This window comes from Lissotriton helveticus, chromosome 5_1 (genome assembly GCF_964261635.1).
Source record: "Lissotriton helveticus chromosome 5_1, aLisHel1.1, whole genome shotgun sequence".
NCBI lineage: Eukaryota > Metazoa > Chordata > Amphibia > Caudata > Salamandridae > Lissotriton > Lissotriton helveticus.
In genome coordinates, this window is record NC_136065.1 from 614159947 (window position 1) to 614184364 (window position 24418).

At 44.2% G+C, this 24418-nt stretch overlaps 1 protein-coding gene across 1 annotated transcript in view; it reads right to left on the minus strand.

The window, feature by feature from the left end:
- Nucleotides 1-24418, minus strand: part of CAMTA1 (calmodulin binding transcription activator 1) — a 3172802-nt gene that overhangs the window by 2646299 nt on the left and 502085 nt on the right. The gene's annotated exons all lie outside the window — the stretch shown is intronic.

Sequence of the window (24418 nt, forward strand, 5' to 3'; positions counted from 1 at the left end):
TGCATTGCTGCTACCTCTAAGTGTGACCAGGCTGGCAGAGGGCACTACAACCAGTCCACACTGCTTCCACCTCTGCAGGCTTGGCTCAGCTTGTTTGTGTTTATGTCAAAGATGAAATCCAGTGTTAAATGTAACACTCTCCATGGAACATGCTTTCTATTAATATGATCAGAATTTTACATAGTGCCCTGCAAAAGACATTAATGTAGGAAGCCATATTAAAATGTGCCACCATACATGGTACCACCATGTGTCACGCGATATCGACATTCCTCTGGAATTCACTCCCTCCAAACATTAGAAAAATTCCAAACACGTCAACCTTCAAGAGGGAGGCGAAGATCTTCCTAATGAGCAAGTTCCCACCCTAAACAATGACTGATCATCATCTGCATCGTGGGATCTTTGTAATATTGATGTAAAAGATACGAAAGGTGCACATCGGAACCATATCTTTAATACTACTGTTATACCCTTTAGTACACCAAACTGATCCTAATCTTGTTATTGTTGAAACTGATGAGAAAGGCATGTACCGGAACCATATGTATATTACCTTTGCTATACCTGTTGTATTCTAAACAATTTACCTCATGTAACTGTGAAGCGCTCGGATACCCATGGGTCATGTTTGCACTATATAAAACTCTATAAATAAATAAATAAATAATTCTTCATCAGGTCACCGGTTGAAGTTCTGATATCACACGGTGCACAGGCGGTGAGCTGGAAATTTTTTCACAGAGGTGAAGTTCGCCTTCTTTGTTGAGGCTCTGCACAGAACAATCTATCATGGTTTTGTCTTCTCCCCAGGTCATGAGTGATGGCTCCCGAAGCCTTCTGTTTGTGTTTATAGGCTAGGTAGGAGTGGCAGCTGAGGCTGTGCTGGGGACAAAACTCCATTTCCTTTCCAGACTCCACACCCTCCAATGTCCCTTCATGGCTGTTCATGCAATGATGAGCCAATGTCAATTACCCCTCTTAAAGGTCTCTACTTCAATTGTACATATCAAAATGTTCAAGGTTGGCAGGTCTGCAAAGTGCACTCATTTCACTATTCTCAGACGATCGAAGGACTTAGTTGCTGATGTTGGGCTTTGAACCAGGAACTGAAGCTTACACACAGTTCTGGTTACATGTGTTCAAGAATGGAGTTAAGAGCACAACTGAGGTACTGTGTGAGCCAAAGAGGAAGAAGCACTGCTCGTGTTATTAGATGGTGCATCCTGCAACACCGCACTTAGATAGTGATTGAGCACTCGTGCTGCAAGAGCTGTCCTGGTGTCTCATGGTCTGCCAGAGGGGTTTTACATAAGCTCTTTGGAATACAGAACATGAATAGGGGGAGCAGGATCACAAAATGCAGTGCTGGGAGAAAGTTGTCAAACATGGGTTGCTCTTGCGAAATACTGAGAGGGACACTGCCCTGACACCATCTTTCTAACCACCCCTTTTCCTTCCCTGCCCATGTGCAACCCCCCCATTGCTCCCTCTACCACTTGTGGTGACCCTAATGGCGGTGTGGAAATCCCCCCTTTCTTCACTCGCACTTTGGACCACTTGACACTAGCGACCTCACTTTGCCGCACGATGAGGAATAAGTTACTTATTACTGTTATCTTTACCTTTCTTCCTCTCCTCTTCCCCTCCCCCTTCTTCTTTGCTGTAACTGATGACATACCTTGGCTGCACTGTACCTATCATTAACCCGTTTACCGCGGCGGCAATTCCGCTGCAGTGCGGCTGTTCTATTGCACGGGCAGGGCCGCGTCAGCCAAAGGACGTGCGCAACACTATTGAGGTAGTGCTTGCGATGGCCGTTGGTCGACGAGAGCACTTAAGGGGTTAAGAAATAATTGAGAATCTTATCCACCATCATCAGCTGGAAAGTCTTAGGACCTTGGCCACTGCATCTCACAGGACTTATACTAATGCTTAGCTGTTGGACCTGCTCCGCTCTCCCCAGGGTCACCCCAAACTTTTTTCCTTCATTAACTCACTTAGAGGAACCATTTTTTGTTAGCTTTTAGGACCCTGTGCACCACACCGCTGCTAATCAGTGGTAAAGTGTTTAGCTCTCTCCCTAAAACATGGCAACATTGGGCTACAACTGATTGGCACATTTAATTGACTGGTAAGTCCCTAGTACATCATACTGCATGTACCAAGGGCCTGTACAATAAATGCTATTGGGGGCCTGCAGCACTCTTTGTGCCATCCACTAAATTAACATTTTAAAGTTGTCTCAGGCTTGCCATTGCAGGACAAACCTTTTGTGATTCCTAAACCTTCCTTTTGATGCTTATAAGGCACCCCCAAGGTAGTCCCCAAAGGCTCATAGGGCAGGGTTCATTGTATTTAAAAAGTAGGACAAGTGGGTTTAAGTTTCACAAGCCCTGGTAGTGAAAAACTCCTAAAATCATTTTCACTACTGTAAGGCTTACCTCTCCCAATGTCCAACACTGGATTACCTCATTTCAGTTAATAAGTACTAACTTTTGATTGGGAACATGTAGATATATGCTGTTTACACTCAAATGCATAGTAATTATAAATCCTCTTTAATGGTAAAGTTCAATTTTATATTAAAACTTTAAAAAAGTAACTTGTAGAAAGTTGAATTTTCCTTCCCACAAGTTTTCTGATGCCATCTAGGAGTTTCCAGCTCCTGTGCCTGTTAATGACTCTCCCATTAACAATGTGAATTTGACCCAAAAATTGAAGCATGGGACTTGGGTGTAGCTGGAGATTGCCTTCCTGACAGAATGGCTTGGGCGGAGCTGTGCCCTGCACAAACTTGCACTTCAAAGGGATTTGCCTCCAGCACACGCACAGGAAGTTGACACCAGGCCTGCCCTGTAATTTGTCACCACTGACAGTTTGGAGCCCTGACCAGAGGAAGATCTTTCTATAACTAGTGTTGAGGGTTTGGCAAGGAGTCCCCACATACAAAGACTGATACCAGCAATTAAAAGAGGACCCACAGAACTCTTCTTCAGAACACACCAGCAGCTATGGAAGTTACAGAAGAAAGACTTCCCTGTAGCCAAAGGACTGCAATGCAGCTTGAATCACTGCCTTTCTGTCTGAGAAGGATGATTTGACTTGAAGGCCTTCATCGCAGGCTAAGCAGAGTAACTCCAAGGGTCAGTTGCCGGATCTCTTATGTGAGCTACAGGGATACAACAACCTGCTCTTCGCGCTCAGCCTCCTCCTTGCGGCCAATCCCAATCAGACCGGAACTCTTCGTGCTAGAATTAAAGGTTACTTTTAAAGGGACTAACATGGTCCCTGTATCCAAGCCACGCTCTATCGCTGCCTTTCCCCCAGTCTCGCGCGACCACATTACCTCAAGCGGCTCTTTGTGCTTTTAGGTGCTATTTTCACTAAATACTTCAAAAGTGCATATCTCTGGTTCTACTAATTGGGTTTTTGTGGTTCTGGTATCATTTTATTTAATAAATGTACTATTTTTTTCTAAACTGGTTTGGGAGTTTTCTTGTGTTGTGTTTTCACTTTATTACTGTTTGTGTGCGGCATAACATTTTCCAATTTGCCTCTAAGTTAAGCATGACTGCTTTTGTGCCAAACTAACAGAGGGTTAAGCACAGGTTAATTTAGTAACTTTGGTGGTTCACCTCACAAGGATTGTAGCTGTTGACTAAGTGGAGCTTCCACCACCCTCAACCAACAATCCAATTTCTTACATTAGACCACCAGCTCTGATTTATTTACACAACTAATATTGCCCACTCCTGTATTTAGGACATTTCTTTCCAGAACAGGATCTCTAAGGGAACAGCAATAACTCACAGTGTAAAATTTCTAAGGGACAAGAGACAACTGTTTAATGTATCAATAGAAGATTTCTCTTGACTTAGGCAACTACATAGTACATATCTGAACATAGGCAGTCAGTGGTGATTTGCAAAGGGGGGGGGGTCTCAAACTGTGTCCCTCCAACTGTTTCTCATATTATTCTTTTTAGGATGAGCTCCAGTTTTATCTGATCGAACGAATGAGAAGTTAGGTAAACCATGGAGAATTTGGGATCAGTATCAGGACAAATCCTAAAGTAAATTTCACCCAGCTGGCACATTCTCCAGGCTCTGCTGTTTTTTTTGCGCATTTTTAATGGGCTTAAAGGGGCATATTATCAAGAACCGTTGTAAAAATTATCGCCGTTTTATCGGCAGGAAACCGCCGATAAAACGGCGATAATGGGCTTGATAATGCGCCCTTGTTAATTCCCATAGAAGTCCATGTTAACATCAGAACATGGGCTTCTATGGGAATTAACAAGGTCGTATTATCAAGCCCATTATCTCCGTTTTATCGGCAGTTTCCTGCCGATAAAACGGCGATAATTTTAACACCGGTCCTTGATAATATGCCCCAAAGTACCTTTTTTTAGCCCAAAAAAATTCCCCGTTTTCTCTATTTATTTTCTGGTCGTTTGACAAGGCTCGTGGCACCCAACAACAGCTTCAGGGCAGAAAACGCAACTATGGCTTCAATCTCATATTACCCTGATACAAAAAATAGAACTGGTAATATTTCAAAGGCATTATTTTGATTGTTTTTTTTCCTCGGGAGGGCTTACAAAACAGAAGATTTCTGCCAATAGACGTGCGTGTTGGAGCACAATAGAGACACAGCTTATAAATGAAAACTGAATAAGAAAATTCAGGCTTTATATCTATTAATTTGCAATTTATGCCATATTTTTCTTCATCGCGCTCATGTTCATCGTACCATGTAATTGCAAACTATGAAAAAAATGGTATCCTCTGCGGAGAAACAAACAGAACTGTTGCAATTCTCGGGAATGAGCGGAGATTACTTCTAAACTAATCCAGTGACTCAGTGTCTCTTTCTTCAGTAAACATGCAGACAGTGCCAGACATATAATGTACTGCTGTCTTCATCACGAGATTGTGGTATGCGTGCACACCTACAATCATTATGTTATAACTGCAAATAGGCTGATTCAGCTTTTCTCTAGTATTGCAGTGTAAATTTAACTAATGGTGGGAGGATCCACTCTGCTCGCAGTGGCAGCCGGCACGGCTCGAGGGTGGCGGGGGATGCCGGGGGCACGACGGGTCGCAAGGTAAAACATTTTTTTTTAAATAAACACTTACCTTGCGGCCATGATTCGGCTCTCAGCCAGGGATGGGGGGCCTGGGCATGTTCTCTACGCAGGCTGTAATGCAGCCTGCATGGAGAACAGGGAAAGTGCGCATGACTGTTTCGGGTGGCCTGGGAGGGCGGCCAAACAGTTATTGCGTACTTGGGAGGGTTCTACTACTGCTCCTGTGCTCTGTAGCCCCAACCTGCCCCCTCACGCAAAGCTGCCGCAGCAGGAGGACAAAATAAACTGATAATAACTTTACGTTTTTATCATTTTATTTTTTCCTTTCTTTTACTGCTTCAAGGCAGTGGGGCGGCGTTCCCTGCCTTAGCAGAGGAGCCGCCCCTGCTCACTTTGAAAATGTCAAGGACAACACTTATAACAAAGAGTGGGAAGGGCTACCAATGACCTGCAGGAAACACACAAATGCCATAGATGTATGCAGATAACCGCTCGCCATTGAACAACATGAGAATAGTCAATGTTAAGGATATTATCTCACCTGTAAAGACAGTGGTATACCTCTACATTGTCCTTATTATTTCTTAGAGTGGAGGACAAAACCTTTTCTAAACTGACAAAACCATAAATATTTTGACTGGTCAATTAATTAGTTTAGGACATCGGAATAGCAATGGAACTCTCTCCCAATTCCGAGACATACAAATCCTAGGAACGAGTCGCAGGTCAATCGAGGGAGCAGGTATGACCTGGCATACTTCAGAGTGTACGCTGGAAGGCCAAAACCAATCAATACCCTTTCCGCATATTCTGAATGCCTAAGACTGAAATATTAAATAATAATGCCAGATTTGTAAAGCGCGACTTATCGTCCCTCAGGGTTTCCAGGAGCTGGGGACCTTTGTGGAGATTAACAGCCTGATTCATGTAGAAAGGAATCTGCGACTCTCAACTTGCGAATCACAGCGAATCGCAAATGGAAAGGCGCAGATCGGAATTCATCATAGTTAGCGATTAAAGAAAGCGATTCGCACACGGGCGCAAAAATCGATAGCGAGAAAATAAAATCGCCGATAAATCGCTATTACCCAGATATTCCGTCTCTATTTTGCGCCATCGCAAATCCCCATTAGCGACATCTTGCTAGTAGCGAGATCGCACAAACGGGAAGTCGCTTTTCGAGCGCTGTGATGACATCACAACCAGGAAGCAGGCAGTTCCCACCCCCATCCTGAACAGCGAGGCTGATCGCGAGGCTGCAGCTAAACAGAGCTCCTACCGGGACACCTCCAAAGTAGCGCAATTTACCAGTTTGCGACAGCAGCTATGTCAGAGGAGCCTGCACCAGGGCCCAGTGACACCGGGCGCAAGAGAAAGCTCAAGTTTTCCGAGCAGGAGTTGGAGCAGCTCATCGAAGGAGTGGTTGAAAACCACGCAAAACTTTTTGGAAAGGACTCCCGGAGGGTGCCAGAGATGGAGAGACGTCGCATCTGGCTAGGAATCTCAGCAAAAGTGAACGCTGTGGGCGTGACACACAGGTCACTGGACGAGCTCAAGAAGAGGTGGTACGACCTCCGAGGTCGTGCCAAGGAGAGGGTGGCAGAGAGGCTGGGCGAGACATCTGGTACTGGGGGCGGAGAACATACTGTCCCTCCCAATACCCCCATGGAGGACCGCGTGGAGGACACCCTTGAGACAGAGGCGTGCATAGGTGTCACCAACCTGGACTCATCCCGACTCAGCCAAGACAGCCAAGGTAAGTGGCATGCGACTGCGACCCTGTCCCCTAACAATGGTCATGGCCCTATAGCCTCCCATATACATCCCAAGTCATTCAAACAATGCACATGAGATCATGGCCACAAGCATTGTGGGACATGTAGTCTGCCCATAATGTAAAAGAACCCCAATGCAGGCTCACATATCCCAAAATAAGCTATCGCTAAGCCAGGCAGGGAATGTCAACCAGCATGCATGTAGCAACTGCACGTGTGACAGATACATGCTATTAATGTAAGTCCAATTCCCCTCACAGGTGGCGCCGACAACAGCAGCGACAGCGACATGCTGCAGATCGATGAGTCACAATCGGATGCCGAGGAGGTGCCAACACCAACACCTCCTGCACCATCAGGCGTAGCACCACTCCCCGCAGCCAGGGCAAGACCAACAGCTCCAGCACCATCATTGGCAGCACCTAACCCTGCAGGCAGGGCAAGACAAACAGCGCCAGCACTATCCGGCGCAGCACCTAACCCTGCAGGCAGGGCAAGACCAACAGCTCCAGCACCATCATTGGCAGCACCTAACCCTGCAGGCAGGGCAAGACAAACAGCGCCAGCACCATCCGGCGCAGCACCTAACCCTGCAGGCAGGGCAAGACCAACAGCGCCTGCACCATCAGGTGCTGCACCTTTGCCAACCACAACTCCACCACCAGCGGCACCATCTACTTCTGGTGCAGCTACTGTGGTGACTGTGCACACACCCACTGTGGGCAGCCAGCAGAGCAGGCATGTCAGGGCTCGCCAGCATGACACATCACACAGCGGCAGGAGGGGGATGGCTGTGCGCATGCCAGGCATGAGCATTGAGCGCCGGATGCTACGCATTCACCAACAGCAGGCACGACGGCAAGGGGCCATTCAGCTGCAGCTACACAACATTGGCCGCAATGTGGCCAATGTGGGTGATAGGATTGAGCGCATGACGGCAGCCATGGAGGCCAACACTGCTGCACTCATATCGCAGCGCAACTCCGCCCGCCGACGCCACCGGCAGCTCCTTACGCGCCTGACAGCCTACACCCGCTCAAACTACATGATTGGGAATGCCACCTCCCAGCTCTCACGACGGTGCCTGGCGCAGCAGCAGCAGCTAATCCAATGTGTCGAGGATGTTGGACGGGTGTTGGAGCAGGTCACCACTGCCGTACTGGCACTCCATCCTACTGGTGAAGGCAATGTGGGGAGGGACGACACCAGTGAGGGCACCTCCAGTGTCAGCAGCCTGTCTGCCTCACTGGTTGGCGTGTTACGCCGCAGCACCAGGCCCACTACAGACCACACGTGCCGTCCCAGAGGAAGAGCCAGAGCGGTGTTTGGGGGCTGCGCGCCGGAGGCGCAATTGAGTTACTTGAACATTTCCTAGATAATGCTGATGATACAAGCATGTCCAGTGGCTAGTTACGAGCAGTATGGCGCAATACTGCAGCAATATTATGAATGTAGACATTACGTTATTATTGTGGATTTAACAATAATATTTATTCATGCAACATACATGGGCCTCCAGTCATTATTTACATTGCCATGCAATAGTGATTTGTTGGGTGAGTGGATTGTGTGCTTCAGAAACTGTTCATAGTGATGTGGTTGCGCCGTCTGTGTCCTTCAGCAGGGTTCTCCCCGCGTGCATGACGCACATGTGCTGGTGGACGGTCGTCCCCTTCAGACTCACTGCCAGAGATCTCTACTGGTATCCGGCGCTTGGTTGCAATGTTGTGTAACATTGCGCAGACAGCCACAATGCGGCAGCACACATCAGGACTGTAGTACATGGCCCCACCTGTCTTGTGCAGTATGCGGAACCGGCTCTTGAGTAGGCCAAATGTCCGTTCTATACAATTCCTTGTCCGTATGTGAGAAACATTGTACCGCCGTTGCTGTGGTGTAGCCGGGTTGAGGTATGGGGTGAGGAGGTATTCCCGGAGGGCGTAGCCACTGTCACCTGAATGAGAGGAGCAGAGGGTGAGTGCCTGTGCTGCGCAGCTACATCATTGCAATGTGTAATTGTTGACAATGTGTACTTACCAAGTAGGTGTCCTTCCCCAAATTCTCCCCTGGCCAGTCGTGTGTGGAGGCCGCTGTGCCGGAATATAAATGAGTCATGGGTACTCCCTGGGTACTGGGCCACGATGTCAGTTATGATAGTCTTGGCATTGCAGACCATCTGTATGTTTAGGGAGTGGTATGACTTCCGATTCCGGTACATGTACTCCGTCGCAGCTGGTGGGCAGATGGCGATGTGGGTGCAGTCTATGCATCCTATCACAGATGGGAAATGGGCCACATTGTAGAAGTTTAACTTTGTCAAGTCCAGTTCCTGTTGGCTGGTGGGGAATTTGATGTGTCGGTGTAGCTGGGTAAGCATTGCGTCAACAAAACTCCGGAGGCAGCGTGACATGGTGGGCTGGGATATCCCCCCTGCAGCCGCTACTATCCCCTGGAAGCTCCCAGAGGCCAGGAGGTGCAGGCTACACAATACCTGTACATGTGTAGGCACAGCATTGGTCCGCCTTGTTGGGTGCTGCATCAGGGGGTCAAGGTCGTGTATGAGTTGAATTATCATGGCCCCATTTAGCCGGTACTTCGCAGAAATCTGCTCCCTGGTTTGTCCCAGCAGGGTGATCTGCTGGCGGAATATCCTGTCCTGTATTCTGCGTCTCCTCCGTGCTGCTCGCTGTAGCCTTCGCCGCCTGACCAGCATGTACATTCCTGGCATTGTGAGACACCAACTGCTGCTGCTGCATCTCCTTATGTGTGTTTGGTCAGCCCTTTCCCTGTTCCTGATTGGCCAACGGTTTTTCAAAATGTTCTCTAATGACTTTTATGGTTACCACCTGCTTTGGGTTGTCCTTAATTTGCGCGGCGCTAATAGTGATTTTGTGGTTTTTCGCTATTAGAGAATTTTCATGAATACCGATTGCGCTTGTATTGCGGATTCGCTAAATTTATTCTCTGATTCCGTGTTTTGGCGCAAACCTACGGGGATTCTGAGAATATATTTGCGAATTCGCAATCTTTGGTTTGCGCTTTGGTTATTTTCTTGATGAATGCCGATTTGGGAAAATGCGCCCGCAATAGCATTTTCGCTGCTATTGCGGCCGCAATTTAGCTTGATGAATCAGGCTGTAAGTGAGCTATTGCCCAGAGTCACATGATGCTGAGCTGAGCTGCAGCCGGCGATCGAACCATGATCGCCGCCCTCCAGAGTCAGCCGCTCTGGCCGCTGCCTCACACCTCTCAAGTGGTAGCCTGAATGGAGAGCTCAGCTTTTTGTCAATAGAAATAAACAAAGGGCTGCTAGCAATAGAAATAAACAAAGGGCTGCTAGCATATCAACTGCAATGGACCATTACAGCACAGTTGAGTCAAATTGGGTAATTGTGCCTTTGAACCTTAGCTATATGTGTCTATTCATAGAACTAGTTACTGTTTTCTCCTCATCTCTCCATTCTCTCCTGATGCATTAGGGGATGAGGAGAACCATGAAGGGAAGAAGAATGTAACAGTGTTCTGGCGTATGGCAGCCCCTACAGGGGAGCAGGAGTGACGTTTATCAGCTGTGGGCAGGTATGAAATAAAGAAAGCAATCACAGTATTTAGCAGCAGAGCAGGTAATCGACAGGAAAGGCCACGAATACCACTCAGGGAAGGGCGATACACTGGTGAGAGGCAAGGCAGCACCTAGTGAAAGTATAGGGTTAACTAGGCATCCACTGATGTTCTTTGGTCTAATGTCCATCCTCATCCAAAGAGCCTCAAATCTTGGATCCCTTCTTGATATTTGGCATAAAAATGGCGCCAGATCTTTTGCAAAGCCCCAGGGAAAGGCAACAAGTTAACAACTTCAAACTCTATAGGTATTTTTCCAGAGAGACATTAGTTGTTCTATGCACGGCATAATTGAATGAATTTAGCTTATGTTTCAAGGCAATTTAAAGATAAAGGTGTGGAAAATACATAACTCTTATATTGACATAATTGATCGAATGCACTACATTTTGAAACATATGCCACTCATGTAATAAACCATGAAGTCATGACCTGGAGAGGATAACTGCACAAAAGCAGTGTAGAAATACATTAAAATCTAGCAAAATAGTTAAAAAAGCAATCACAATCAGTAATGTTAGTAGTAATGTTAGATGTGCGTTGCTATCAGCTGTGCTTCACCAGGTATCACACTGGTTATGGAATCCGTTACCCTATAAAAACACGACTTAACAGAGTGTCCTACATAGTTTCATGGAATATTTGATTAGTGGCGAAAAAATATCAAGACTCTCTCTAACTAAAAATAAACTAAAGAAAAGTGCTCAGTGCTAAACAAAATTGTTTGGGGGGTGAGAGGGGGGCCAAAAAGCCCAAGTGAGCAAAGGAGCGACTTCAGGTTCTTTTACGCGCTCCTTTAAGTAGAAATCAAACCACTTGAGAACGCTGGGGCATATTACCAACAACTAGCGATAATTATCGCTATGTTGGCTTAGCGGCAATAATGTTATCGCCGTGTTGCGGCGATTTTTATCGCTTAGGAGCCTTGCTATTATCAAGGTTTATCTCCTAAGCGATAAAAATCGGCCGAAATGCATGAATATCGCTGTAAAGTCAGCGATATTCATGCATTACCGAGCTAATGCTCTTAGCCATGTTAGCCACCTCCCATTGGATAACATGGCTAAGAACTGCTCAGGGCAGGTGTTAGCTTTTGGAGATATTCGCGCTTAGCGCGAATATCTCCAAAAATTGGTAATAGGAGATAGCGATGTTAGCGACTGTTTCCAGTCGCTAACATCTTGGCACGCCCACTTTGCATGTCATTAGTGATAAATATCTCTGACATGCAAAGCGGGGCCCAAGATGGTCGCTATCTCCTACTAGCTGTCGCTAACTGGTGTTAGCGATAGCTAGGTAATAGGGAGATAATTTTATCTCCGCTTTCTTGGCTTTTAAAGCCAAAAAAGCGGAGATAAATCCCTTGATAATATGCCTCGCTATTTTTTCAGGTCCGACCACATTTGATTCAAGTTACATTTTCGTACAAAAACATCAAGATATTGGTGCATACTAGGGAAGTACTTTTAAAGACCACAGTCCGTGCGTGGCTCAGTGGCGGCCGTCAACTTTGGTTCTGAAACTGGAGATGTAAACATAGTGACGTTTTTCCTTCCTTCACTGAATCCTTGGCACAAGTAACTCCTACAGGCCCCATCCCTGATCTCAGGTGCGGATTGGCGTGAGACTATTTCATATTTTCTGATATTTTGCTGTCACGCCACATTATTGCAATGCCTCTCCGTGTCTACGTGCTGCTGGCCTGAGTGATGACATGACCACAGAAGCTTTGGGTGTAATTGAACGGGTGATGGATACCGGGCAGGAAGACTGACAGTAAATAATGGACAAAGCGGATAAGGAGCACGGATTCCAGCATCTTTCACATGAAATGTGAAGCGGCAGTGCTATAAATGTATCTTACTTTTGTTGGACAAATTCCATGGGCCATTTACGATTCAATAACCGTACAATGCCTGAGCTCTTGGGCAAGATCGACCAGATGTTCCACATACTCTGCGATTTAATACATCTTTTTTGTTCTCTAGTGCGGGCACCTCTTTTGTCACTGTTGATTTTGAAAACAAGCAATCCAACCTCTACACAACTTGACATATAAATCTAACAGAGAGTAAGGCAGCATCTGTTCGAGCCCTAATGACCAGCTGACCATGAGGATGGGGCATTAACCCCTTCGGCGCTCATGACGAGCTGAGCTCGTCATGAGTTGTGCCGCTCGCACGCTGATGACGAGCTCAGCTCGTCATGTAACGCGGCTTTTTGAAAATAGCCGCGTAGCGCAAAAATAGCCGCTGCACGCATGCGGTTAAATTCAGGCGCGGCCGGCACAGGTAACATCAGTTGGGCGGTGCGGGGGGGGGGCTAGTCGACAGACGACGGGATAGGGAAAGTAAAATAAATAAAATCACTTACCTTCCACTTGCCACATCGTCGTGTCAGCGATGTAGCAAGCGAAAGGTAAGTGTTTTTTTAAAATTTATTTAATTTACTTTCCCTTTGGCAGCTACGCACCTTTCTCTAAACACGGCTCGTCTAAAGAAAGGGGCGTGGCCTCCATTAAAGTGACAGGCGGCATGGGGCACTTTTGCAAAAAAAAGACATTTGTTTATCAACTTGACAAACAAATGCTTTTTTAAATAAAAGCGCCCCTTACTGTGCTTTCACTTTAATGGCGGCTGCGCACCTTTCTTTAGACGAGCCATGTCTAAAGAAACAGACGTGAATGACATTAAAGTGAAAGAGCGACATGGGCCGTTTTTGCCAAGCAACATTTGCAATGCAATCGGTCTCGCATTTGCGACAGTTTGAGCTATTGGCATTACAGTGTCTTACCTGCACGGGCCACAGCTGATGAGAAAACGGCATCAGTTGGTATCAAACGTTGCATGGTATGTTGGCACAAGTGAAAAATAAAAAGTGGAATTTATGATACTTGTTCTGCTGGGGTTTACTGGGCTGAAACTCGATCCAGTGCAGTTGCTCATTTGGAATCACAAATGTTAAAAACAAGAACTGCTCTTACCCATTTTAAAGCCAGTGTTTTTCACGTAATTGGGTTTTGTGATGTTGTTGTAATTAAAAACATTGCAAAAAAGTTTGGTGGAGGAACATTGAGGAACATTTTTGACGAGACATACATATTCAATAATGATTGAATGACATTTTTATTCTCTTTAAGAACATGGATTTTATTTGTATGTTATCAATATTTCTCAAGTAAATTAAGCTTGCAAATTAAAAAGATTTTGCAAATCTAGTGCGCTATATCTTAAGCTCAGATCTGAAATAAAAAAGTACTCGGCTAACGAGATTCCAATAATGAGTCCCTCCTCGGTCCAAATAATAATAAAATTATAAAAACTTGTGTTTTTATAGTGCTTTTTACCACACTTTTGCTGTTTCTAAGTGCTGTAAATAATGAGTATTGTCTTCACTTAAAACCTGAAGGGATACAGAGATCCCCAGTGACAAAAAACACACAATTTATGCCCATCGAAGAAAGAAAATCTGAAAAACTGAAAATTGATGCAAGTTTCAACAAGGTGCTGGAATCTACTTGTGTTTGTTTTATTACTTTTTTTATATAGTGCTCAAGCAGCCACAAAGTTCCTTCGAGGCACTTTGCGGAAGTGGGGAAGGAGTTTGAAATGAGCTGCTATTAAAGTTCAAAGCGATACCAAAGGGGATGAGGGTTATGAATCCGAAACCGGTCCCAGGATGCTTGTTTCCGGTCCAGGGAAGGCATGGCTTGGCAGTCTGGGCTGGACTTTTCCCATGAGGCACAGGGTCAGACTGATTTCCATATGGCCATGTCTGAACTGGGGTGGCGGAGTGAGCTAAAGAATGATGATGGATTAAACCCAGATCAGTTGACTGGGGGTGAGTCTTTCATTTGCTCAAACGCTCCGTCCATCTTCCCCTTTGGTATCGCTATTAAAGTTCATGCAAAGGTTTTAATTAACTGTATCATGATCAATAAAATGATATTCAGCCTTTGCAGTAAACAAAGAGCTGCAATGAATGTGCACTTATTGCTTCTGCATAATTATCCACCATAAGGCATGGAAAAATAGGACTTACACTTCATGGTCAACTGGCATTCGACAGAGTCCCATCCAACATGAGACTGAGGCAATTAGCGCATGGGAAGCATGCTCATTAACACATGATCATGGTGCCAGCAGTGTTAGAGACACTCAGCATTACAGGTCGGATCAGACTGGTAGTGGGGCCATAATGCATCAACATTTGCACCAATAGACAGGTGCAAGAACGATATCCCTACTCTATAGCCGATGCACTGATCAGTTGGTCCAAAAATTGGTGCAAATTTTGCTGCAACATTGCACAGAACTAACACTATCCAATCAATAATGAGACACCTCTAAGGGCTTGAAAAAGTATATAATTAAAAAAAAGTCAGGAACTGTCAGGACATTTTTGTGGCATTATCCAAAACTGAGCGAAGCGTGGTTTGTCAGTATCTTTTCCAGTGCTTAATTTGTAAAATAGAGTGCCGGTACCCAAAGCTCATGCTCAGAAGTCTCTATTTCATGTCTGAGCGCTCAGTCCCAAGGCTGCATAGTCTAGAATCCACATAATGGCTCTTGTATCAACTGCCAGGCACTCCCTGCCCTTTCTTCTCACTCCTGCAGGTTCCTGCTTTCTCCCTTGGTGACGGGTTTTACTCTGACTTCCTCCTTCTTTCTGCTTTTTGAGTTTCTCCCTCTATTGCGCTCGGGAAATGTCAAACGCGTAAAAATAGGTACCTTCCCCCAAAATTAAGTGCTGGTGGCCCCCACCGGCTCAAACTAAGCCCTGATTCTTCTCTAGTGGGACTGCCTCGCACGAGGAAGTGCTCAAGACACTGGCAGGACACAAGTTCAATCTGCAGAACGTCACTTGAGCAAGACATGTTCTGCATCAACCAACCCCCAAAGCAATCAAATATGTGAAACCCATCCATGCAGAATTTCTGGAAATTTCACAAAAAGCCAAATGAGCAAGTTTCACTAATTTAACCAGGGCAATTAACATTTCATCAAGGTCTATTACTAAAGCTATCTACCCACTTTCATTACTGACAAGGTCGTTCTTTATACTAGAGGACGCCATTTTGTGCTGTTGGCCCAGCATCCATTTGCATAGGGAGGATTAAAGCTGTATTAGAATAAAACGACGTCACATCGCAATCATAAACCAAACGGATGTGAGGAAATCACAATGATAACTTTTCCATTAACGTACAATTCTTTCCCGTGACCTCGGGGCTCTGTTTAGAGATGTTACGAGTTATTATAATTACCCTCTTCAAACCTGGACTCATTAGCAGGACACCCTAGCCTAGCTACACATTCTATTAATTGCCTCATTACAAAGGTCCCTCATTTGCAGAATACTCTTGACTAGCGACCGTTGAAGATCTATTTGGGAAAGCTGGCGAGCCAGGTCGAGTTTAAAGAATGAAAATCTAGACCTTTGACTCAAAAAACAAAATACTGCATTAACATGGCGCCTTCGCCATGGCTCCCAAGAATGAGAGTGGGAAGGCCTCGTTTGTTATTTAAATTATCCTGGAGACTATTTTGTCAGAGACACAATATTGCATCCATATTTAATTCTCCTGATGGAGCAAGGATTCGCACGTAAAGCGCCTTGCTTGTATTCATGAACCTCAAATAACATTAATTAACTAATCAATATGTTTGTCTTATTAATTTGCCCTTTTTCAACACTTTTGGGGTGTCCGAGTGAAGCTTGCCTATGTGTTTACTAATCCTAATACGCTTGCAACCTAAAATGGCTGCTGCTACGCGGGAACTTCTACTGCGCATGCGTCGGTCATACCCATGTGACGTGACGTACCCGCAGTTCTGGAGGGAATCTGTTTGCATCTGCGCATTAGAGCTAAAATGGCTGCTTTGTGTTCTCACATGCGAGAAGCTTGCAGTGCTGCTTTTACTATGCTGTTCGTTCTGCATTTACCCTAATGCTATAGTTATTATATAGTAATGGGTATAGAGTAGAAGTTCATGGTATACAGTGTATTCATTTTTTCCTATGTTCTAAAACGGTTTCTTTTCTATTTCATGGCTCATTACGAAATATGGCCTGTTATCCCTTGCTGCACTCCATCTTGCGTGAAACTGAGTCTGCGCGAGATCTGCGAGTCTCTACAGCAGTGACCTTTGAATCTTTGCCAGATGGTTATTCCAGCCAAGATGTGCATGGTAAGACGAACTCTCACCTAGCCAAAAAGACTGAACTGTGCTGAAGTTTCACCATTGTATACAATGTTAAAGTCACCCTTGTTATGTGTAAAGCATATGCCATGAGAACCCGAAATTCGATGGGCGTGTATAAAAATTCTAATAAGGGGCTTGAGAAAGCTCAAATCCTAGGTGGTGTGATGACCTGTCCTTCTCCTTTGTCCAATCGAAATTGGGGATCCTTACACTTGCAACATTGGGGGGGTGGTACACTGACCTGGAAAACAGTATAACTAGCCTAGGTTTAGCTAGAGAAATTGTCCGACTTGTCCGAATAGCTGACCTGTCACTGACCCAACGCACTCAATAGCTGATCGAGAACAGAGGTGCTGCGGAGCACTCTGTCAGCTAAAATTCACAGACCCAATCGGGGTTTTGGGGACCTTAAGTGCTGGCGGAGCACTTTGCTGGGGAATTCGATAACCCAATCGGGGTTCTGACTGATAGCTGCAGAGAGGGTGTAGCGCAGGCGTTGCAACTGAACTGCGGGTGCTGGTCTCAACTTTGGTGGTCCGGTTCTGATCCAAATCTGGGTTTCCTGCTCTGCTTTCCATACTGCACCTGCTGGCCTACTGGCAACCGCTTTCCTTGGGGTTTTTTCTGTCCTTAACTGACCCGTGGCCAGTGTTGGTCTCCACACCGTTCTAGGTAAATATAAATATGTGAGGGAAACACACTTGCGTCCTTTTTCTTTACCCTTTCCTGAAATCTTGCTAAAGTTATAATTTTGTATGTTCCTTTCTTTACCCTTCCCTTGTGACAAAGTACTAAAGTCGTAAAGCTTTTATTAGCATGTTCCATCTTTTCCCTATCTTATAGTTGGATATTAAAAGTACTATCTCTGAATAAATAGATGATCCTTTTCTTTACCCTCCTTTAGTCGAATTAAAGTGGTTACTCTGAATTATTAGCGTGTTCCATTTTTTACCTTCCCATTAGTTATATGGTTATTCCAAATATCGTCATTTCAAAATTGAGTTCCTTTTCTCCTATCCATTTCGTTAAGTGATTAGATTGTGACATTCTAGTATGTCCCTTATTTTCCCCGTCCTTTAGAAAATACCATTTCAAGTCTGATTCCTATACGTTCATTTTTCAGTATGTTCCTTGTTTTACCTTCCATTTAGTCCTTTAAATGGTTGGCATCATATATCTCTTACATGGTTATACGCTTTTCATGATTCTGATTATCGATAGTTTGCTTGCTGTAAACCTTATGCTTTCAAATCTTGAAGAAGAATAGTTAAAGGTTTTCAAAACTTCCTGAGTTTGTGGTTATTACATGAGTGCAAATGGTATAGATGTTATTGTATTATTGACTGCTTATCTTTTCAGCTAGCTCCCTGATCCATTGTGGTCATAGGTACCAGTGACAAGGATTGGTAAGTCAAGGGTATAGGAAACAGTTAGGAATTAATGAATTGCTGGTAGTAGAGTGTAGGTTACCCGACTAAATAAATATGGTAAATTAAATTTATGGGCCCAAGTGTGCATATGGTAAAATTATAGTCGGGTGACCTGCGCGCTCTATCACTACAAACCATTGCAATGAGGAATTTTAGTCAGGTTTGGGGTGAATTGGGGCTACATCTTCCAGAACGACTAGGCTGTTTTAAATGGATGTCTTGGACTGGGGCATGACCGCCATGATAAGATTGAGTCATCTGGTGACCTTGTTGAAGGTGGTTCTTCTGTTAAAGGAAAAACAAGTTGCTGGGAGTTCCTTGAATTTAATATAACATGTGATGGTCAGTTCAGGGGGTGTTCGAATGCCACGTCAGGGACTGCTGTTGGATATCGACCTGTCAGATAAGCAGACAAATGATAAAAGTAGTGGGGATGGCTCACAGAAGTCTAGGACTTCGTCTCCTTATCCACCATGAAAAGCAAACACTGTCAATTTAGTAATCTGTTCAGAAAGTCTAATCTCAACAGGATCCTTTTGTCTGAGTTCATTTTCTTTCTGTATTCCCTTGCAGGGGAATTCATAGTTGGGGCCAGGCACACACACTCACTTAGTTGCAGATCAATTCTCTTCTCTAGGATGGGTTCTGTGTTATCCCAGGCGGGTGCCTACTGAAACTGGCAGACGGCATCTTGTTTTAATATTCAAAGTCTCAGTTTCCCCAATGTACTCCCTACTGCACAGCCATTCAGGGTTGTACTGGCCTGTAGGGCAGTCAGGCAGTGCCGAAGGGTGGTCATAAAGTGAATGTGGTGGCTCTTTTTTTGTCGACCTGAGTGTCTGTTTTATACTCTCCTGGGATTGTATTTATTGTTGATTTCCCTGATATTAAACCAAACTTTGCTTCTATCCCTTGCAAAATACATATACAGTGTCTTTTTATAAGCTCAAAACTGCCCCAATTTGCAAACAGTGGCCACTTTTTTAGCCATGGAACTTTATTTTGGTCCCTGGGCATATTTTCTGTCTCGGTCCGACGCTGAGCCCATGTGTATGTGTCCAAATATGACTGTGCTCAACTTGTCGAAATGCAGTTTCGGATCTGCTGAAACCAACATATTTGTAGTCACCAGGGAACCTTTTTAACCCTAGTTACAAATTCTTAGGATCCTCATAAACTGCAATAATTTTCTGAAATTAGTTTGACTCCTAGTTTATATGATAAGATTGGTTGATTATGCAAGTGTAACTCCAATCACAAAATAACCAGTCAAACGACTTGTCTCATTAAAAAGCCTCCATCTGAATGGATAGTTAAAGATTGGCTCATCGACATGTTTCAACATTTTCCCATTGAAGAGACCCTCCAATTAATTATCAACAAACTGTAAAGATTGAGCAAAGGTGGGGGTGATGGCAAAGAACACTGCCAACAGAATTGTGAAAATGACCATGGAGCCATCGGAGGTGGAGCCATAATTTACAGTTTTCACTATTGACTCTACTCCGACTGGCATAAGAACCCGCAAGAAATCAAAAGCCAAATCTTTGTTCTACTGTGTCATTCCCTTATTTATAACTGTCCTATCACAGCCTTTGTCTATGACGGAATGTTGACAGCCATATTACAATGAACCTCAATCAATCCTAATCCACTTTGCCATGTTTCTAAGAGCGTCAATCAAGCAATGGACTTCTCCAAGGGTTCAATTTTTCAGTGACTGGGTGACCTTGAAATACTTACAAGCAACATGATGACTAAGTCTGGGGAGGCAAAAACACAATCATTTTAACATCATCTCATTCAAAAAGTTGTCCAGATATGTGCAAAAGCCCAAGAACGTTATCATGTAAATTACAACCCAGTTAGGCATGGATCACCTCAAGAAGTCTATTGCTGTGTTCTGTTCAGCACAGAAAGAGTTAAACGCATTACTGTTGACAGAATAGCTAACCCCCAACTTTACGAATTTCATAGTTTTTCACTGTAGCAAAGAAATTGGTTCTCTTGATATTTATTCCTACTGTATATTCACTCCGCCACTCACAATGTGTTTCAAATAATCCAGATTGTAATCCTAGGAAAATATCTTTGCAGACCTCCACTCTACATAAAAGCTGAATTACTGTCCCTGACCAACTTCCTTCTTTGGTTTGGCCCCAGAATACATCATAATGTAAATTTCCTCTGCGATGCCGCCATCACACTGTGCAGGCGCTATATATTCTAAGAACACTGCTTGAGTTTTCAGTGTAGTGATATGAGCTTCAGTAACTAACTGATAATCTATTCACTCTGGTGCTGGTTTAATTCATGTGGATGTTAAATTCTCAGGTTCTTCCCAAATGTATCTAAGATCCAGTGTGAGGTTGGAAAGTGTTCTAAAGATGTGATTGGTGCCATTTTGATGTACAACTTTGTTCAAGTGAGGAAGCAATGTCACCTCCACGTCCAGATGCAGACCGACAACGCTGAGATCCACTCATGAAGAGAGGATCTGGAACATGCTCCAATAGCATTAAGCGTTATTGCCACACCCTCCGTTGCATTTATGGACCTGGGCAGCTGGTGTGGGTCCATAATAAGGAGAGGGAAATTAACAGCTGTTATTGCCCTGCAAGCAAGAGAAACAAGGCTACTAGCGCCTGTTCACAATGATTACCCCCAATGTAGGAGCAGGAGCTGGTTCCTACCTGGCGAGATTGGAAAAAACAGGTCCATTCCCCTGTGACACTCCCTCAGTCTCTTCAGAAGAAGCCTCTTTACACACAGCTCTATGGTCTCCTACTATTGATTTTTCTGAGAGAGAAACCCAAGCAGTCAAAAAAGGTAGAAAAATGTTTGTTTGCGTATTTCAACTTTATTATTAGTTTTTTTCCCCCGTAAAAGTCAAAATGGAAGCATCGTTGCTTGCTACGTTGGCTACATCAGCCAACGTAGCAAGCCCCTCCGGGTACAGGACCGTCAGTCTGTAAATAATACCAGTCTTGCTTACGTGGTCTGATGTAGAACTGAGGTAGAAGCATTTTGTATGTAAAAGTATAGCCAGCCTCTACATGTAGTACAGAACACTTGTCGAGAGGTAGTGAGTACAAATATTGTGAATGGAGGTTTAAAATTAATAGTGAGATACATAGAGCTGGTTTAAAATGGTTAACCCCTATCTAAAAGTCTACCATCATCAGTCACATTCGTATTACCCACAGTAGAGCATAATGTTTCTCTCTGTTTTCCCAACTCACATGCATGTTTATACACTGTTGTGAAAATCCAATGTATCTTTTCACCCTCACAGAACTCTGAGATGGCGATTTATAGTTTGAGCACCTTATAAAAAGTCTAAATATATAAATACATCAAAAGAGCCTGAGAGGAGTCACAGAAAATAAGACCAAGGTAACTTCACATCTTCCTTTTTGTGTTCAAACACTCTGGGTCAGATTTACAACAACTGGCGCATCCCCAGGGGTGCGCCAGTTATTGTGCGCCGCAGCTCCGCCACCCATGGTGCGCCGCATTTACAATGCGGCACACCATGGGGCAAAAACGGCACAGATGCGTCACGCATCTGTGCTGTAAAGGTGGCGCATTGCTGGAGTTGCGTCGCAAGCGCGACGCAGCTCCAGCAATGCTCTGGGGGCCCTATCTGTCCAATGCTGCGTCAAGCCTTACGCCTGCTTCAAGCAGGCGCAGGGTTTTGACGCAGAATTGGCCTAAAAGTGCCTGCGTGAAATCTTGTAGATTTCACGCAGGCACTTTTGCGAGGCGCACCTGCCCCGGAACGCCCACCCTACGCCGGCACGCCCACATGTGGCGCAGGGCTTTACAACGTGATGCATCTGCCTAGATGCGTCACGTTGTAAATGGGTCGCAGGGATGTGCCACGTTTACGCCGCCGTTGCGTGACGCAACGGCGGCGTAAACGTGGCACAAGTCCGACATAAATCTGCCCCATAATACATAGCCAAGAGGGGCTGCCCTTTTTGCATATATTGAAAAACATATGCATATACTGTAAAATATAACACTTCAAAATATTTTGGGAGTGAACTTGATCGAGTGGCTATCTTACATCACCTTCATCCTCGTTTTCCAATCTGAGTTATCCTCCAAAAATATATGTGCTTGTTTGTCAATTCCAACAATTGGGAGCACTTGGAATGTCGAGAGCTACTGACAATGAAGGTGCTCCAACATTCCAATGCTTGACTTTCTATTTCTCCATGTTTATTCTAGGGCACTCTACCTTTAGTGGGTGGATTGATCTAATAGCATTTTCAGGCTTCTGCATTAGGCCGTTAAAGGACCTCTGCCTCATTATAATTAAGGAAAAGAGACATTTTAGCCCTCAACAGTGGGTTATATTGCTTTATAGCAGACTAATGGAATGTTGCGAGCTTCATTGAAGACAATGGAAAGGTTCGGGACAAATAATGACTGGCATAGGCCTTCTTCTCCAACATTTCAGTGGCTGTCTTTGTATTTCTCTCTTTCGAATTTAAACCAGTCTACCCTCAGTGGGTCGATTTTTGTTTAATAGCTATATAATCCTTCTTTCTTCAGCTCCTTCAGGTTGATAAAGGCCCCTCCCTCGTTAGAGGCCTTCTTCTGCGTCTCGAGTCTAAACCTTAAGTTCAGGGCCTTTAATAACTGGTATAGCCTTCAGTAGAGGTTATAAGGTTTTACCACATAAAAATGGACATTTACATTTGCCTTGCCCAGTACTGGGATTTTGATAAAATTTGACATCTCGAATGAATCTAACGTCTCTACTGACCCTGCTCTCCCTGAGTCAGTGATTGAGGTGCAGCACAGAATTGTCCACTTACTGCAGGTGAATTGCGATCCAACCAGCTTCTTGGCCTTTTCAGACACATTGCCCCTGCTTATTAACTTGCCGTACCTACCTGTGTGTCATTCCATGTGCTAGAACAAATTGCCAGTCTAGGGAAAGCTAATGGGCACTTAAACAAGATTGATTCAGTATGACAACCGACGTGCTGCATCATTTTCAACCATCACTAGCCCTTCTGTTTAAAATGGATGCTTGGCTAAAGTTGTCACTTTCTCAAAACCAACTTTTTTTCAAATATCTTTTAGCATTCAGTGATAAATGGACATCAATTTGAGTGCTCCAGGATAGATGGTCAACTGATAGAAATAATATGGACTTTAGAATAAAGATAGCTTGCTTCAAAACACTCTATGTTACATCACTGACAGAATTTAATCCTTTTAAAGTTAGTAAAATATGTGACACTGAGTTGGGTGTGAAGAAAATATTACTTTTGAGATGTGCACTGCATAAAAGATAATTGTCCTTATATTGAACACATTGATTTTTTGGGTTAAAAGCAAAAGACTTTGGTTTAAATAATAATTCTTTCTTTTTGAAACTAGAGTTCACAGCATTTCTTCCAGCAGTCCTTGGAGAATGAGCTTTTCATGTTTTGGTATGAAAAATGCCCTTCAGTATGTAAGGTGTGTGTTTGGAAATACATTTCAATGCTAAAATAAAGCGCAAAACCCTTTTCTTTTTGAATTTGCTGAGAATTTGTAGGATCCATGCTAGAGAGTCCCAGAAAGACATTCCCATTGCAAGTCCAGTGCCTAATTTCTCACTTCTTAGAAAGTGTCCCTGTAAGAGCCATAAACATAAGTGATCAAAATCAGGACAATATGGTGCAATTGACCACAATGATGACGTAGGATCATGGTATGGTATACAAGTAGCCATTTAATATACTGCTGAGTAGAGCGAGATCAGTGGCGGAATTTCAGGATATCCAATTCTGATGAATGCCCCTACCATCTTCAAAACAAGCTGCATTATTTACAAGCCATCACGATCAGCATCCCTGCTTATATGGCAGAAAAGCTCACCATCTCTGATGGTTCTCGGCACACTCTCAGCAAGAACACCATTAAACGGGAGAGTATGAAGTATGAAAAAGAAAAACCAAGGTACCAGTCCTTTATCATCTATGCACATACGCCTGGAACAACACCCTCATCTCCAGCACGACTGCCTCAACGCTGATCCAATTTAGCAAAGAGCTAAAGACTCCTCTCTTAAAAAAACACTACTTCACAATGCATTAACAGTTTTCAAACCAGCTATCACTCTTTTCACTTGTTGACATTATGGGCCATATGTATCAAGGAACCAATTTGCGATTCTGTAATAGCGATTTTTAAGAAATCGCTATTTCAGAATCGCAAATTGGTAAGTATCCAGAAAATCACATTTTTTTAGCGATTTCTTAATATTCCTTAATTGCGAATTTGCAA